Genomic DNA, 18,235 nt, shown 5'->3' with positions numbered 1-18,235 from the left:
GAAGTGGGATTTCCTGGATCATATGGTAATTCTATTTTTAGTTTTTTGTGGAACCTCCATACTGTTTTCCATAGCAGCTACATCATTTTACATGCTCACCAGCAATGCACAAGAGTTCCAATTTCTCCATCTTCAGCAACACTCATTATTTTCTGTTTTTTGTTTGTTCGTTTTATTTTATTTTTGATAATGGCCACGCTAATGGGTTGGGATGATATCTCATTGTGGTTTTGATCTACACTTCTCTAATGATTAGTGATGTGGAGCATCTTTTCATATGCTTGTTGACCATATATATATCTTTGGAGAAATGGCTATTCAGGCCACTTGCACATTTTTAAATCAGGTTTTTTGTTGTTGAATTGAAGGAGTTCTTTGTATATTCTGGATATTGATTCCTTATTAGATACACAATTTGCAATAGTTTTCTCCCATTCTATAGGTTGCCTTTTCATTTTGTTGTTTCCTTTGATGTGCAAACGTTTTTAAGTTTGATATAGTCCCATTTGTCTATTTTTGCTTTTGCCATCTGTGCTTTACGTGTCCTATCCAGGAAATTATTGCCAAACCCATTGTTCTCTATGTTTTCTTCTAGGAATTGTATAGTTTTATGCTTAAAAGTTTACTTTTTTTTAAGTTTACTTTTTAATAATAATCACAAAAGCAGTTAGTTACTTAAGTTTATCATTGTTGGTATTTATTTAATTCTGTAAAATTGTAGTGTTATTTTTTATCCAGTTTTTAATTTTAATGGTAAATTTATCAACCCTTTCATTTACAACTTCTGTATCTAAAGTCATTAACTAGGGAGGCATTCCCTACACTGAGATCATGAGTAAAAATTGAGATTTCCTCTAAGATTTCTTTTATGGTTTAATTTTCATGTTTTAATCTTCGCTTCTCCTAAAATTTATTTCATTCTAACTCATTTTTGCATGTCTAAATCCTATTCATCCTATCTTTCAAGGTTCAGTGTAAAGAAAAATAGCTAACCTTTGTGGAGGACTTATATTGTGTTCTAAGTGCTTTACACGTCATAACTCATTTAATACTCAGAAGAGATCCATAAGGTAAATACTATTTTCATTTCATAGATGAGGAAACTGAGTCACAGACAGCTTACTGAGGAACTTGCCCAAGGTCATTCAGTAAGTGACAGCCAGGATTTAAACCCAGATAAGGCTGGTTTCAGATCCTCTTTTTTAATCATTAAAACTATCCTCTCAACTATCACTCTTTCCACTTTCCCACTCTGAGCTTGAGAAGGCCCCCTCCTTTCCTGAAACTCTAGAAAACCTGTGCTCCTCATTTAAAAAAAAAAAATCTTGGATCATAGTTAATTGCATACATTTCACACTACTTTAAAAAGTAGCTTTCATAACTAATTCACTTTATAGTTCTCACAGAAACTAGTATTATGCAGAAAGCTCAATAAATATTTATTGGGTGAATAAATACATAAATTAGAAAAATGCTTAAAATATAAATACCTTGGGAAGGTGCATATTAAATTCACATTAAACTATGAATGGTTGATAAAATATCTTTTTCCAATCCTAAATTCTAATGGAAGAAGAAAGAGAGCTTGTGGGCACTGGTAGCTACTGACATTTTGATAAGAGGGAAAAGAAGGCCTGTGGGCACATATTTAAGATATAATTTTTTTTAATGGCTGGGCCTGATATATAAATCTATAGAATAGAGTTTCATATATTTTCCTACCATTGGAAAAAGCTGGTTTGGTTTGCTTTAAAACTACAGGCTTTTAGTTCCTGGGATGTTTTCTTGCAATCTAGACTATAAGGATGTTCTGAAAATTTTCCAAATAACTAGTCTGTGACTCTTAAAGCCTACAGCACCCGGTCTTCCTAGGTGGTCTCCCATCCAAGTACTAATCAGGCCCAACCATGCTTAGCTTCCAAGATCTGACGAAATCGGGCGTGCTCAGGGTGGCATGGCTATAATGTGATTCTTAGAATAACAGCTGAGAGGAAGAAATGATTATTGTTATTAAATTTAATCAGAAATTATAATTATTTATAGATAATCTTAAACCTAATAATTTGAAGTAATTTCAAGCCATGTTCCTGAAATTAAATTCCTAAGAATAATTTAAAATACACCTGACTCTTATGAAGAAAAATTATGTTAATTAATTAATTAATGTTACCATTCCCTGCAAAAAAGCACCTAGCATAGCTATTGATAGATTAAAGAGATTTTGGTCAGATGTATCGTTGAGCTGTGTATAGTGTTTACAAAAAAAAAATCCAACGGCCTATTTAAGAATATACTCTCTACACCAGTAATCCCCAACCTTTCTGGCACCAGGGACCGATGCTCCTATGAGAATCTAATGCCTGATAATCTGAGGTGGAGCTTGAGGCGGTGATGTTAGTGCTGGGGAGCGGCTGCAAATACAGATGAAGCTTCACTAGCTAGCCAACTCATCTCCTGCTGTGCAGCCCAGTTCCTAACAGGCCATGAACCAGTACTGGTCTGGACCCAGGAGTTGGGGATCTCTATTTTACACAATGCTACTAGGGAGAAATTTCTAAAGTGATTTCAATGAACCTGAAATCGACCCGAATGATTATTTCTAATTGGTCAATTTCTCTAGTATATCTTATAAAAATGACTAAAGGCTGTATATTTCTAATAAAACAATAGCTTTTTAAAGAAATTGATGCAATCAATATAAATAAGCCAGAAATGTGGGGGGGGGGGGGGGGGGGGGGGGAACCTACGACACTAGAAATGTACTTTCAAAGGCCTCTAAATACTTTTTTGTTGTTGCCGAATTCATTGGCCTCTCCATCGTTTTTCTTGACTTGCCTTGTATATCTGACCCTGCTTTCTGGTCTTGTGTTTCATGTGTATGTTTTTACTGCTCACTTTTTGACACTTACTTCTTTCTTAGCTTTTTATACATGCATGTTCTTGAATTGCTTCTAACCTCTCTGAATGCTACCTCACTAGTGCCTTTGCTAGATCACATTTTATGAGTGTTCTTTAAGGTTCACTCGTTGCTTCCCAATGCTTCACAGCTTTTCTCTTTAATACCTATCTTGGATTACAGCTCCAACTTTGAATTGTTTATTAGAAAGCTGAATGTCTGGCCTCTAATCGCTAATTTCTTAAAGCACATGTGTATTGAATGTTTCACCATCAACTTGCTATACCAAAGAGCTATTTCTTTCTATGGCCTGTTAACTCAATCATCTGTCCCCATAGCATACATTTACTAAATGACTGCCCCGTGTTAGATTCTGCGGATATAAAAGTGAAAACAACTGATCCCGCTCTGGATTACCTCAGAGTCCTGGGAAGGAAAAATACCTGTAAGTCAATACTTAGGATATAAATATGCAAAAGATTTTGAAGCCATAAATCTGCCGTTTTATGAGGTGAAATTAGAATTGGGCTGCCAGACCCTCTTGATTTGGGGAAGAACATTTTAGCAAGCCAAAGGTAAGAACCTTTGCTTTGTTCTTGGTGGAGTCCTAAACAAAGCAAAACGGCCTAAATTATAGAAGCTTCAGATTGAGATATTGGCATTGTAAACTGGACATGTGAGAAGGACTTTGAAAGTCACTGGGTGATCTCAATTGAACTGTAAGGAATTACAGGAAGCTATGTCCTTCCTGAGGTCAGAATTGGGGGAATAAGGTAGTTGCATCCAAAAAATGATTATGCCTGGCACAGCAGTAGTCTCCTAAGAGTACAGCCAAAATCGCAGCAGCGAGGTGAGAGGAGGAAAGAAAACACTGAGCACATGCGAAGCAGTCCCCCGGGAGGCAGTGCCCTGGGACCAACAGCCGGTGTTTGAGAGTCTTATTTCCTTCAGACCAGCCAGGGCTCTGGTTCAATAATCTGGATTCAAAATGGATATGATGAGTCATAGACAGATTAGGGCAATGATATATGGCTTACTAAATGCAGCACAGTATGACATAAAGCTTCATTAGTCTACAAGTTCTGGAATCAGACTCTCTGCAGTAGAAAGCCAGCTGGGCCATTTACAAATAATGTGGTCTTCTCGAGCATGTTACTTTACCTTTCCATGTATCTTCATTTATAAAAATGGACAGGTCAGTTATCCCTTGTTCATCGAGTAGTTGTGAGGATTAAATGGGTTGCTACATCTAGAATGCACAAAAAGTGCAGGCACAAAGAATGTGTTAAAAAAAATTTAAGCTATTATTAGTGTTCATACATTTTACCCCCGTTGCACCAAAATTGTTTTGCTGGGAGGTAGCGACCACGTCATATTCGAGTGGCCTTTATTGAGAAAACACGGCAACTGAAATGCATTTTCTTAACAGGTCAAACTCTTTATTAAAAAGCCATCTACTTTTGTAACTCATTATTAATAAATACAATTATGAAATAACGTTCAGGTCAACCCTGTCAGTTCTGGGCTTACCAGAATCATTAGTTTCCATCCAGAGTGCTTTACAAATAATCCCTGTGTTATAGTGGTAAACTTAATGGTCAATATTTATTCTTGCTTCATAAAAATTTACACTAAATTAAAGACTTTTAATAATCTTACTAACACTGTTAATAAATTTGGTCATTCTTGCTCAATTTCCTCAAATGTCGTCCAGGGTTTCCAAGTCTCCCCAGACATCTCTTCAAAGATGCCTGTCAAAAATCTTCCCTGACAAAGTCCCTTTTGCATTCTCTGTCTCTAATGAAGGGGAGGACAAAGTCACCTTTATGATTTGCCGTAAAGAAAAAGGAAGGGAGAGAATTCCTACTGTATAAGAATAACAATAAGAATCACAATAAGAATAACAATAAGAATCACATCAGATTAAATAATTTTATGTGTTTTCCCTTCTACTAATTTGTATATACTTTTTTGCTACTTGGCAAATAAATACATTCTCTAGCAAGGGTGATAATAGAAACATTAACAATCAGCAAGGCACAGATGCTGCACAATGAAGACAGATGCTGGCTTTAAACAACTGGAACGGTGAGTCTCAGGTGAAAATCAATCCTGTTATGCCTACTGTGGTGTTTTGGGTCATTTCAGTATTATTCGGGGCACATTCATTATGTTGTTTTTAATGTGGAAATTGGAATGTAGAAATGTGCTCCAACACAGAAATTTTACCGTAATGTTATTTATCTCGAATGTAAAAGTTACTTGTATATTCGAAGTAATTTGTATTAACAAAGCTTTTATAATTATATATCAGTTTCCTTCTATCATACTTTCCAAGAAACTTCTATGATATACTCTTCTGAAGTTTTTCATGAAACCTATTTTTTTTGTGTATGAGACTAGGATCTTGCTTCCCATGGTTCTCAGCTGTTTTAAGTGCTGGTAGGTTCTCTGGGTCATGCTTAATTTTATTTTGAGATTGTTAGCAAAAGGTTGTCCTTATTTAATCTAGAAGAGAAGCAATTTATAATACTAGAAACACAAAACTGCAAAATATATCTGCTCCATTGCTTCCTGCTTATCCAATGGACTTTTTTTTTTTTTAATTCCATCAGAAGAATTTTATGGCCAAAATAAGACCAGTTACCAAGACCTAGAATTACTCTGTCTTGTTCAAGCCTGACCTAAGGTTGTCTTTAAGATGACAACAAGTTAGTCATTAAAACAGCCCATGTCGCATCTGACAATGCGACTACTTGGAACTGGCTAGCTTTCCTATGACATACTTAAATAGCCATAACTGACACATGTAAAAGAATACAACAGTTTCCCAATCTGGTTTTTCCTGTCAGCATCCAAATTTCTGCCAACAGCATTACCATTCTGCCTTTCACTCAAGATCAAATACTCAAAAGTCATCTCCAGTGGTTATTTAACATACTTAAATAACTGGTAGGAGGCAGAGTACACCTCCTGCCACAGAAACTGAGAAGCCCAGATACTTGCTTTCACAGTCTCCCTTGCCAGCCAGAATGCTACACATAAGCAAGGCCTGGCTGGTCAGGTCACCTGGCCTGAGACTCTGATCCGAAGCTAAGCATGAAAAATTAAGGGATGGGGGAGAATTATTTCAGGCAGTAGTAGTATCAGCCAGTTTCCAGGAGAAATAACGGTAGCAATAGTGCCCAGCACGCAGTGTTTGTGATGTAAACTGTAGAAGCAGCACTCTTATTGGCTTAGTTCAGTGGTGATATTTTAGCTATGGTTCTGATAGGCAGCTTCCTCTATTCCTGGGGATTTTTTAAGCCTGGTTCCCCAGCCTCCCCAGCAAATTTGCAATCTACCTAACTGCCTTCCAATAAATTCCTTTTTGCTTAAATTAGCTAGAGACTGTTTCTTTTGCTCAGAACAACAAAAACAAAAACCCAGCCCAATGTATCATCTATGACTCTTTCTCTTGACACTGTCTCCTGTGTGTATTACATTCTGTTGAGTTGGCTCTGATTCTTGGCTTCTGAATATGTGATGTCCACAATGTCCTGTCCTCAACAGCCCTGCTCAGCTCTTATACACTCATGCCTATGGCTTCTTTTACGGAGTCAATCCATCTTAGGTTTGATCTTTCTCTTTTCTTGCTGCCCTCTATTTTTCTCAGCGTTATTGTCTTTTCCAAAGAACCCTGCCTTCTCATGATGTACCTGAAGTAGAACAGCTTCAGTTTTGTCACTTTTGCCTCCAATGATGTTTCAGGCTTAATTTGCTCTAGAATTCACTTGTCTGTCTTTCTGGAAGTTCAGGGTGTCTGTAGAGCTGTCCTCCAACACCATATTTCAAATGACTTCGTAATTTTCCTATCAGCCTTCTTCACTGTCTAACTTTTGCATCCATACATAGTAATTGGGAATATGAGGATGTGGGTGATCTTAGCCTTGGTAACTAATTACACATCCTTGCCCTTGGGGATCTTTCCTAATTCTCCATTGCTGTCCTTCTGAGTCTTAGGGTTCTCTTGAGTTCTTGGCTGCAGGCTCCATCTAAACTGATAAACTGAATTTGAATTTGAATTGATGAATTAAATGGTCTTCCATACATAACCAAATTCTAAGTACAACAGAAACTCACTTAGCTAGTACAGTTGAGACCAATAGTTTGCCTGATACCCAAGTTCGAGATAGTCTTTTTGCAAAAGCCAAATCTACCAGCTATTATCTTGGACCCTTAATTCCAAAATATGGATCTTGAACCAGCAGTATCAGTAGCACCTGAGAACTTGACAGATATACAAATTTTCAGGACCCATTCCAGACTTACTGAATCAGAACCCCAAAGCAGGGCCCTCCAGGTGATTCTGATGCATGCTAAAGTTTGAGAACCATAGATCTTAAATGTCCAGTTTGTGTTCTTACTATGGCATCTGCTCCTCTATAGATCACAGAGGCTGATTATTGTAGTTCTCATGTCTAACTTCACATCAGACTTACTCTGGGAATCTGGGACCCTTCTCATTTACCAAATCAGTCTCCAGGGTTGAGGCCTGTGAGCTATAGTTTGCAAAGCTCCCTAAGCCACGCAGTGTAGGCAGACTGCTGCTGATGGTTTAGAATCATTACCAGAACAATGTCTTCCAATTGACAGACCTATGGCAGGTAAGAGTCAATTTTTTAGCACTCGTGAGCATTTCTACTCTGACTGTCTTTAGTGTGAAAGGTTGTAGTTCAGTTCCCACAGTTTCTTATTTGACTTCCTTTTTCCCTATCCAAATCTGCAATAGAGAATCAAATAATTTATCAAACTCAAGAGTAAATTAGATTAGCAGCTCCTGCTCCATAATTCATGTAGTTGCTGACAAGCCTTGGGATATTGTTGCTAGGCATCGCACACATACCACAATATACATTGTAATTAAGTTTTTTTGTTAGAAATTCATTATTGAAATGAATATCATTTTTACTTATTAGCACAGAATAATATTAGCTAACAATCACTAAAATTTTACCTTATGTCAGGTGCTGTTTATAATTCTATACTCTCATGTATAAAACAAAACTAAGGGGAAAAAAACCTTGTTGTAACAAAAGTGTACACTGTACCTGGATCAACAATTCAGTTATAAGTTGAAGAAGAAATAGCCTGGCAATGCAAAAATAGTAGCAGTCAGATTCTGGCTCAATTTGGGTCCTTGAAGCAGTCACCTGTTATTTTTACCTGTCCAGCATTGCTTTCCCCTGGGAAGCCACCTGTCTTCCATGCCATGAGGTCCACAGTGCATGCTCACCCTCCTGAAGAGGGATGAGGCTGATGAGCATATGACTTAGACTGGTCAGAGTTCTTCCTTGGCCACAGTTCTTGGTTCAAAGATGAGCATGTGACCCACTCTGGCCAATCAAAATCTTCCCTGTGGATACCGGGACCGAGAGTCTCTTTCTTCTCCTGGAATCACAAGCTGTGAACATTTTTTGTGGCAATGGATAAGAATAATGCTCACATAAAAAGAGGAGCAGAGCTCAGTGAGGGAGATATAGAGCTTTGATATCATTAGAGACCAGGATCAAGTATTTCTAAATCGAGCGTATCAGCTGGACTTTTCACTTACAGAGCCAATAAATTTCACATTCTCTTTTTATTTTATTTTATTTTTGTTTAAACAAGTCAGAATTGAATTTCTATCACTTGGAATGAAGAGTTCTGGGCTCAATTTTTGATTAATTGAGTGCAGGTTACATATTCTCAGTTTTACCAATAATGTTCACGTGCTTCCAGGAGCTCCCTGTAGACACTTAGGAATAAAAGCTGTAACAGTGCTACCATTTTTCTCAACTATTATCACCTTCAAACATTTAGCTTGATCAGACTTGCAAGCAGGATGATATTTAAAGAGGTAATTCTTTGTGTATTATGAATTGCCAGTTATATCCTTTAGTAAGCCTTATTGTTATTTCTTAAACATGTGTAGCATAATGGCTAAGAGCTTAGGCTCTGGCATTATAGACTGCCAGGGTTCAAATTCTGGCTTTTCTATTTACTAGTTATAGAACCTTAGGCAAGTTACTTAACCTTTCTGTACCTAGTTTCTCCATCCCATGTAAAATAATAATACCTACTTCTTAGGGCTGTTGAAGGAATTGACCATGTGAAGTGCTTGGAACAGTGTCTATCACATAGAACAGCTCAATAATTGTTAGTTATGATTATATTACCTAGGGGAACCTAGAGATTGAGCTCTCTTCACAAATTTACTTTATATACACAAGTGTAAATGCATATACAGAATGCAATATAATGTGATAAATGGTATAAACTTGTACACATTAGACTAGTCAATTTCTAGTTAAGCACTTTGGGTTCTCATTAGTATATGAGGGTTTCAGATTTTTCCTCTGAGTCATTTCCATGGACCATAGCTCTTGGGACTACAATTAAGGCCCAGGTTTCTAGGACTCCATGGAAAATGAGACAGTGTGCCTTTCAGGAGATTTGAAGACTTATAGTAGATCTAGATTAATCCTTGAAAGAATAATTTTTTTTAAAAATTTTATAAAATGGTTACACAATTGCCCAAGATATAACTGATCCCATTTCCTAGGTTCCTTAAGATGATGATGTTTAGGCTTGAACCAATACCTGCAATCGGGAACCTTCTTTCCCTGACCAAACCCTTCTTAGGGATTTTGACGAAGCTCAAATGGTTTTGTGAAAGTTATACATTTAATGTGCCATATCTAAACTATCACACCCTCTTTCTTTCCTGAGAGGATCCCAAGGTCTTAAGGTTCCAATACTTGAAAATGAAACAGTGGCTCTCAACATCTCAAAACCAGAGATAATGAATCAAAAACATTCAAAATTGATTCAGAAAGACTCATATGAACTTATTTCTTCACCTTTAACTCTAAGCACTGGTCCTGAATAGGGGCATTTTGAATATTTGTGGGGGCATTTTTTGTTGTCACAATGACTGTGATTACATACCCCAACACACACACACACACACACACACACACACACACACACACACACACACAGTGCTACAGAGATCAGGTACACAAAGGATTCTGCAATATGATGGACAGTCCTACAAAACACAGACTTTCCCACATCCCACACAACTTTCAGATAATAGAGATAAAAAACCTGTTTATAATCACATGAACCTGGACCTTCTGTTTTACATGTAAACAAATAACATTTTTGGAACGGCTTCATTATACACTGAATTTTCCAGGAATGCGACTACTGTGAAAATTAAAAGGAACTTGCACTTTGTTTTGTTTAGAATTTTATGAAGAATTAGTCCTATCTTGGAAAAATCACTTCACCAACAACAGCACCACTCATTGTATTTGAGTTGTCAAAATAATTTAACCTTCAGTCTTCATTTGTAGCTATTATACTTATGGAGGTACAATGAACATCAAAATGCAGATGTCTGATAACTCCATTATGACTTAACAGTGGTGCCTGAATATTTATATATTTGAAACACATATAATTTTATTATACATTACTTTCTCTTTGTTTTTCCCTTTGTATTATTAGGGCATTTCATTAAATTTTTAAAACATTACACATATAGGTAGATTATATTATCTTTGAATTTCATTTCGGGATGGTAAATGGAGTATTAAAAAATATTTGTTATGGAAAATTGTTAGTTCTATAAGGGTGAGAATTTCTGTTTTAGAATATTAATAGAGAGGAAAGAAAATACTCAAATTGTTTTTCTCTAAGATTTCCCACTACAGAGGAACTTATTACAAGGGCAATCATCACTTTGGTTTTATAGAACTTGGCACTATAAAAATTAAAGGGGGAATAAAAAGAGTAATGGCAAATAAGTAAACAGACTAAGAAATATTAATAGGAAAGGCAGGACGTCAGCCCGAGGCACTGAAGTCCTTATACTCTTCAGATGTCAGATTTTCCTAAGGAATTGTCTCATTCATTTCAGTCTCTTTCCTCCTTTCTTCCTCTTGACATAAGAAATGAGTAACACCATTCACTCTAATCAATAGATTTGGTTTTATATTAGCAGGCTGTGGTTTGATCTTTTCTACAAAAGAATCATGACTTCTCTCTTTCCATAGCAAATATTTTTCTCGTAAAGGTTCTGATTACTCTTAAAATATGCTGCTAAGAGATCCACAGAACTAGTTTATGAAATCACACACATTTCCATTCCTCTTCTCAAGCATAAAGAATCCTACAGACAGACCCCCTCAGCTAACTGCATGACCACTATAAGTTCTATCGGAACAGAGAAAGGTTAGTAGAGCATAAATAGTAGCTCCCAGGAAAGCTTTGGTAGCTAAAGACTGGCCAATCTATTCTACTAAGCTGTTCTGAGACCCTGAGAAGGTCACTAACCTTCCCATGAATTAGTTTTCCTAAGCAGAAAGAAAAATTGGAAAACCTTCTATTTCTTTTTAAGTGCCTGCTCCAATAGCACACACACCAAAATTGGAACAGTATTTTCCCTTTGCTTACTACTGCAGGATGTTCAGCCAAGCTAAACCTATCAGTTAAGCAGCTTGAGAATCTCAGAGGAAAGATATCTCATTTGGTGTTGTTAATTATCGATTGGACTGACAGAGTAAAGGCCAAGAAAGTCTGATATTTAACATCTGCTTCTGAAAGCTAGAAATCTATAGTAGCTGTGAAGTGGTTCTATCATTCTTTGATTTTGCTCAAGGTCAAATCTGTTCTCATTTCAAGAACAAAATTGATTTTCCTCATACCATTCACTTACTGCTTAACCTGAATGCTTCCAGGCCTCATTGTTTTACAGATGTCATATAAACATAAATACTCAAATGTCAAGCTCTTCACAGAACCTGTGCCTCCTATGACCTTCAGTCACCCCATAGCACTTGCCCTATTCCTTCTCTCTCGTCCAGGTTCTCTCTGTTCACCAAACTGCTTATGGAGGCAGTAAAGTGGTTGCTACTCTTGGCAATGTCTACACTAGAGATCCCATTACTTCCTTTTCAATCATGAATTCTTCTCAGAGAATCTACCTCTTCTAGAGCAATGGAAGGGACGTTCTACCAAATATGTAAGCCTATCTCCTTCACCACAGCTGATAGGAACAGAGAAACCAATCTAAACAACAAGCTGAGCCAATTAGATCCCCAGTTCAAGAATTGAAACCAAGAAACAACGTGAAGCTCATAGCTCAGTGTAACAACTCTAAAAAATGGACACACATATTTTGGCACTCCTCCCATGAAGAGGTGGAGTCTCTGTTCCCTCCCCTTGAATCTCAGTGGGCCTTTGACTGCTTTGACCAATAGAATTTGGCAGAAGTGATTCCTGGTCCAGGTAAAAAAGGCATGCAACTTCCACCTGGATCTTTGGAATGATCATTCCTTGGACATTCTCTCTTAGGATATTCCTTTTAAAATACTACATCGCCAAATCAAAAGTTTATCTTTTGGTTCCCATGTTAATGAGCACATTGTAGGCACTCTGGCCAAAAGTCCCAGGGATGCCCAACCTTTTAGCCATTCATGGCAAGGTGCTAGAAGTATGAATGAAGAAGCCATCGTGTAATGGCTCCTCCAGCCCCAGCTTCCCAGTCATCTGAGTCTTCCCAGCTGATGCCCCACACATCAAGGAGCAAAGACAAGCCATCCCCATGATGCCTTGACGCCTAAAATCCATGAACATAAAAAGTAGTTGTTCTTTTTTGCCACAGAGTTTGGAGTGGTTTGTTATATAGCAATAGTAACTGAAACACCCAATCACATGAATGACAGGGCCCAGAATGAAGATCCATACAATTCTGTGAAAGTTTCTGGAGCTGCCTGATTATATTCTTCTCTAGTTCTGGCTATTCACCTCTTCCTTAAATTCCAAAAGATTCTGGTCTTCTAATAAACCTCTATTTCTCTTGAGATATTTGAGTAGGTTTCCTATACTCCAACATGCTGTAGGAAATGCCCATTATAAAGTTATCCATGACAAAGGTGCTATGTCCCATTGCAACCAAAGTTGACAATTTTTGAGGAGCCTGATGGATGTCAAAACAGTCCCACACAGTGGTGTGAAACTGGTCCTCTTCTCTATTGCACCTTGACCCCTTAGTCCTAAAGCAGCATTAACTATGCCCAGAGTCTCCCACAAGAGAGCTCCTAAATTCCTTTAAATTTCTTGCCCAATCCCTGTTCTCACTGGGGCTCAGATCTAGACTAGGAGTTAAGCAGACCAGATGATATCTGTGATTGGAGGAGCAGCACTGTCAAAAAAGTGATACTGAGGGCTCACTGTGATTGCCTGGATGAGGAGCTAGTTAAGATTAAGGACTCTCCCCGAGCAGTTGACTCAAATTTGGCTTCCCAGGGTATCTGGAGTTTTCTCCTTCAGTTAGAGGGGATACAATTTCCCATGGCCCAAGGTTTCTAGGGACTGGGAGGCTGGTATTCCCAGCTAACAACAGTAAAAAGCTGGCACCTAAACCTACGTTGCTTGAGAAGTTTATGTGTCCCATCACTGAGAAGGATGCTTTGACATTTATTGAGGAAGAAAAATAATGTGGAGTGTGAAGATGTCATTTCTCTGCATAATACAGACACCATGATGTATCCATATTATGCAGGGCCCTGACCAGAGACACACCTCTCTTTAGAGTGCTGGCATATGGGGAACCTAGACCTTCTCTTGCTAATCTTGGCCTTCTAAGTTCTCTCTTTCCCTGATGAAACCTTCACGCTTTCTGATGTTGAGAAACTTGTCTTGAATTCTGGGATATGCCACTTGGTGACTCAGAAGACATCCCTGGCATAACATTATCACACTCCCTCCACTATCCTTAGGTGCATGTCCATCCCATATATCAGGAACCCATTTTAAAAAGAGATCCATTCTTTCTTCCCTTAGCCAAAAATTAAAAAAAATATATGTGATAGATAGATAGATAGATAGATAGATAGATAGATAGATAGATAGATAGATAGATAAATCCCATGCATGTAACACCTGGACACTGATTTACATGTATTATGTCATTTAACAGAATCCTATATTATAGGTGCCATTCTTTATTGGCCCCATTTTACAGATGAAGAAACTATCAATTGGAGAAGTTAATTACTTCAAGTTTACATAGCTGATAACTGGTTGGGCCAGGATTTAAAAACCAGTTTGGTTTATACTAGGAACACTTATTCCAAGCCCTGGGTCATGTGTTTTTGAAAAATTTAGAGAAGTAAGCAGTAATGAAGTAAGACCACTGTCTCTTTTCATTTTGACCTCCCTTTGGTCATATTTCCCCTTGTAAAAAGTGATGTTAGATTGGCCTCAGGTTGAGGTCCAGCTAATGGGGACCTGAGTTGAAGATACATCAATTTGGAGCATACTGAAGTTTTGGAGCAACTACTCATGTAGTTGGCAATTGCTTTCACATATAGTTAAGTTCTTGCTAGGAGGGTTTCATAGCCCTGTTGGGTAAGAGCTAGGATTAAAACCAGAATTTGTCTGGCTCTAAGGCCAATGATGTTAACATCACACCATACTCCCTTCCATATACTTGTTGGTCCACCAATGGCCTTGGACTTCCTAAATTACAGGTACAGCAGATAGTCTATCCTGAGCCACTTATCAACCTTTGACATTCTTTCTCAGTTGCCTACCTGGCTCCAGCACACCTTTCTAGTCCCGTTGCCCACTGCTACCCTACTTGTCCACTAGACTTTATTCAAACTGGACACCATGCCTTTTCAGGATCACACTTTTGCTCTCCCTTGACCTGAACTGGCTTTGTTCTGTTTTAGCTCAACATTCTCATTGATAATCTGACATTCAGTGAAGATAAATAAAACTCATAATGCATCATTACAACAAGGCCAATAACAACAAATCAATTAATGAGTGTTATTCTAAATTTAAAGAGTATTTATGATTAGTCACTACATCAGAACACTTCAAATGACCTAAAATCTCTTATCTCATATATGCTAGAAACTTTAATAGAAGTTTTCCCAGGTTTGGCAGCAATCCTAAAAATCTATATGACATTGGCAATAACTGGTTGAAAAGCTGAAGATATTTTCTAAATTATCAGTTTAAAAAAATGAAACAAAACAGAATCCCATAAATTTTGTTCAACCACGCTAAAGGAGAGATTGAATTATCTTCCTAGTCTCTCTATAGGAAATGTTACAAACTCTTTATATGAAGATCTAACCAAAGCATCTGTTGCCAAAAGTAGGAAAAACAGCATTTGTCAGACTACAGCAATGGCGGGCAATTAATTAATAAGAATATTGTTACTTTTCTATTTTTTCTTACATTTGGATATTTGCTAGCTCTTTAAATTTGAAATTTGTTGTAATTTCTTTTCTCATTCTAAATAAACCTTTTGTGCCTAATTTTTATTCTTTTTTCCTAAAGAAGGTTCTTCAAATTGTGTAAACCTCAGGCCCCTGAAAATCTGGGCCATCCCTGTTCTTCCTGAAGAAGCTGACTCAGCTGCAGAACATGAGAGCCTCTGGGCTCTGCAGTCACCACCGCTTCCTTCCTCACTGCCATTCCTTCTGATTACCTTCCAGAATCTACTGACAGGTGTGTGGGGGCACAGGTAGCAGAGCAGGTCAATAATCAAATATCAGATGGCTCTTTGTGAGTTACACCACATTCTACTTATTCAAAGAAGCTGGTTGTTTTCCACATTTCAGCAACCTGATCTCCACTAAGGCTCTGAGACAAACATGGAAGAGGAAATTTTACTATTTTGTTTACAAGGCAGGTATGTGCTGGTTTTTTACAAATGGAATGGTTTTTACAATATAGTACATCACTAAGAATTGTTCAATCTACCCTGTCAAAATCTTTGAGATGCATTTATGGGCTGAGGGTCGGGGGTATTCCCTAAGAACCTATGCCACTAACAAAGGTGCCTAAAATAAAGAGTTATACATTAATAATTCTTGGGAGACTATTTATCTTCTTAGAGTCCAGAGCGACTGTTCATGCATTTCAAGATTTAATTTTTAAAAAGAGAAAATGGTTAAGAAAGGGATGAAAGGGCAAAAGTTTGAATAAAAACATTCTTAGGATACGTTAGCTCCTTTTGCATATCACATCAATTCAGGAAGATACAAATGATAAGACTTGTTCATCAAGTAAATACATGAGAAACTTTCGAAGAAAACAAATCACGAATGCTCCAAACACCCCAAATGTTATCTGAAAGAACTTTATTGACTAAAGCTACCAATAAATACTTGTTAACTCCACTTACTAGAAGAAAAAAGAACATATTTTATTTGATACAAAGAACTAGGGGTAAACAAACTTCTAATACAGCGATGAGAATAGCACTTTCTCAAGTTTTAAGCACTGGCTTTAGCGAATCTAAAAAGTTATTAAGAATTCATTTGAATCTCACTCTAATACTAAAATGGGACATTGTCTGCTATGTCAGACATTTTAATGAGGTCCTTTTGGGTACTTTAGAAAGGAAACAGTGGGACGATGCCTGAGCTAGTCTTGCCCTTTAAAAAGGCCTGTTCTACAGTAGCAGTTCTCAGCTTTGGCTATGTCGGAATCCCCTGGGGAGATTTTAAAGCCGTGGAGGCCTGGGTCCTACTGCTCAGAGATTCTGATTTGCTTGGTTGGGGTACAGTTGAGACATAAGCCCTCTGAGGCGATTCTAATATGCTACAAAAGCTGAGAACTATTGCTCTAAAGCAGTTTCTCAATCTGGGCACTATCAACATTTGGGGCCCGATAATTCTCTGCTGTGAGGGGCTGCCCTGTGTTTTACTGCATGTTTAGCAGCATCCTTGGTGTCTATCCACTAGATACCACTAGCCCTCCCTCCCATCCCCTTCCTCAGTTATGACAACCAAAATGCCTCACAACATTGACAAATGTCGAGGTGGCAGACAGGGGTGGGGAACAGGCTAGAAATTTCCCCTGGTGGAAAACCACTGCTGTAAAAAGTACTATAGTAAACTGATTTTATTATTCTGGGCTATTAGAAAACAATACTTGACAAATAAAAGCAGGGCATAAGAGAACCTCATTTGAGACTCTAACAAGCAGGACCTAGTGCGCATTGATCACCGAAGCACAGAATACAACTATATACTCCCCAATGCTTAGAGACAGAAAAATGCTGAGAATGTCAAATTCAGTGAAACTTCAAAATATCCATTTAAAAATTAGCACAACTGCAGCTAGTCAGGGATTTACAGATTAGAAGTGGATTTGACCACATCTGCCATATTTGTCCTCATTCTACTTTGTAAACCTTCCGCATAACAAAAAAAAAAAAAAAAAACCTGCTAAAATCTTGTAAACAGGCAACTATTTTTAGACAAGCTCATTTTCTTCGGTGGCTCTGGAATACTGATTTCTCCTACAGGGGAAGGTTTACAAGAAAGTATAGTCAACCGAAGAGACTTTAAGTTACTGACATTACAGCAAATATGGAAAATTAACATACACTAACTGTACTCTGAGCATTAGACTGTCCTATATTTTATTTGCAAATGAAATTACACCAAGCCCATTACACTTTCAGGTATGATTTTAAAATACACGTAGGCATGCAGATAAGTAGGCAAATTTGGCTGAATTTCTTTCTTTTTACTTATGTAGGCCGAAACTTTTTGCACGGTGAATCTTGAGTGCAAAAATCAAATCTATCTCTAATTACATGAGGGCATTTTCATTTTTCCTAGCTCTTTAATGCTTAATCTCAGATTGAATTTCCTGTAGATAGAAAGCAATTTGAAAAGAGTGGTAGGTTAAAAATACATGAGTTCTCTCAAAAATAATGTTTTCTCAAAACATTTTAAAAAATATTTAGCCACAAAGGAACAGACCCTAGGAGAATGGGGGAAAGTTACTTGTTAGTTTTATCTACATTCTTCTTTCACCAATGCAGACACAATAAGGGAGTCACTTGTTTAGTGCCGTTTTCTTTGAGAACAAAAATCTGAGATGTGGATTTGGTAGAAAAATAGAAGACTACAAGTACGGGAAAATACGGCATAGTAAAAAGTAAAAGAGACAGACAAGGTAGTCAGTGACTTCCTAATTTTTGCTTCTTTACTTTTCCTCTGCACAATAGAAGAGGCAGCCAAAAAGCAATAAAGGATAGGAACTTCTTTTACTCACGGCAACTGCTAAGTCAAATACGAAAACAATTTATCTAGTTATTCTACAGATCCATTTTAAAAATTAAAAACAGAACTGGTCACAAATTATTTAATAAAAATAAAAAATTTAAATGTGTTAAATTTTAGAATATAACTAGTTAAAGGAAAGACACAAAGACAGAAAAATAAGGGGCAGGAAGTGAGGGAATGATGAAGGAGGGAGGAGAGAGAGAGA

The 18,235-nt window shown here is 37.4% G+C and overlaps 1 protein-coding gene and 1 pseudogene across 1 annotated transcript in view; both read right to left on the bottom strand.

The window, feature by feature from the left end:
- Positions 1–18,235, bottom strand: part of PPM1L (protein phosphatase, Mg2+/Mn2+ dependent 1L) — a 76,740-nt gene that overhangs the window by 42,171 nt on the left and 16,334 nt on the right. The gene's annotated exons all lie outside the window — the stretch shown is intronic.
- On the bottom strand, positions 1,848–1,966 carry LOC111732980 (annotated as a pseudogene).

The sequence above is a fragment of the Pteropus vampyrus genome, unplaced genomic scaffold (genome assembly GCF_000151845.1).
Source record: "Pteropus vampyrus isolate Shadow unplaced genomic scaffold, Pvam_2.0 Scaffold12, whole genome shotgun sequence".
In the NCBI taxonomy this organism is placed as follows: Eukaryota; Metazoa; Chordata; class Mammalia; order Chiroptera; family Pteropodidae; genus Pteropus; species Pteropus vampyrus.
Note: the sequence above shows the minus strand (reverse complement) of the source record. Positions and strands in the feature narration are given on the sequence as shown.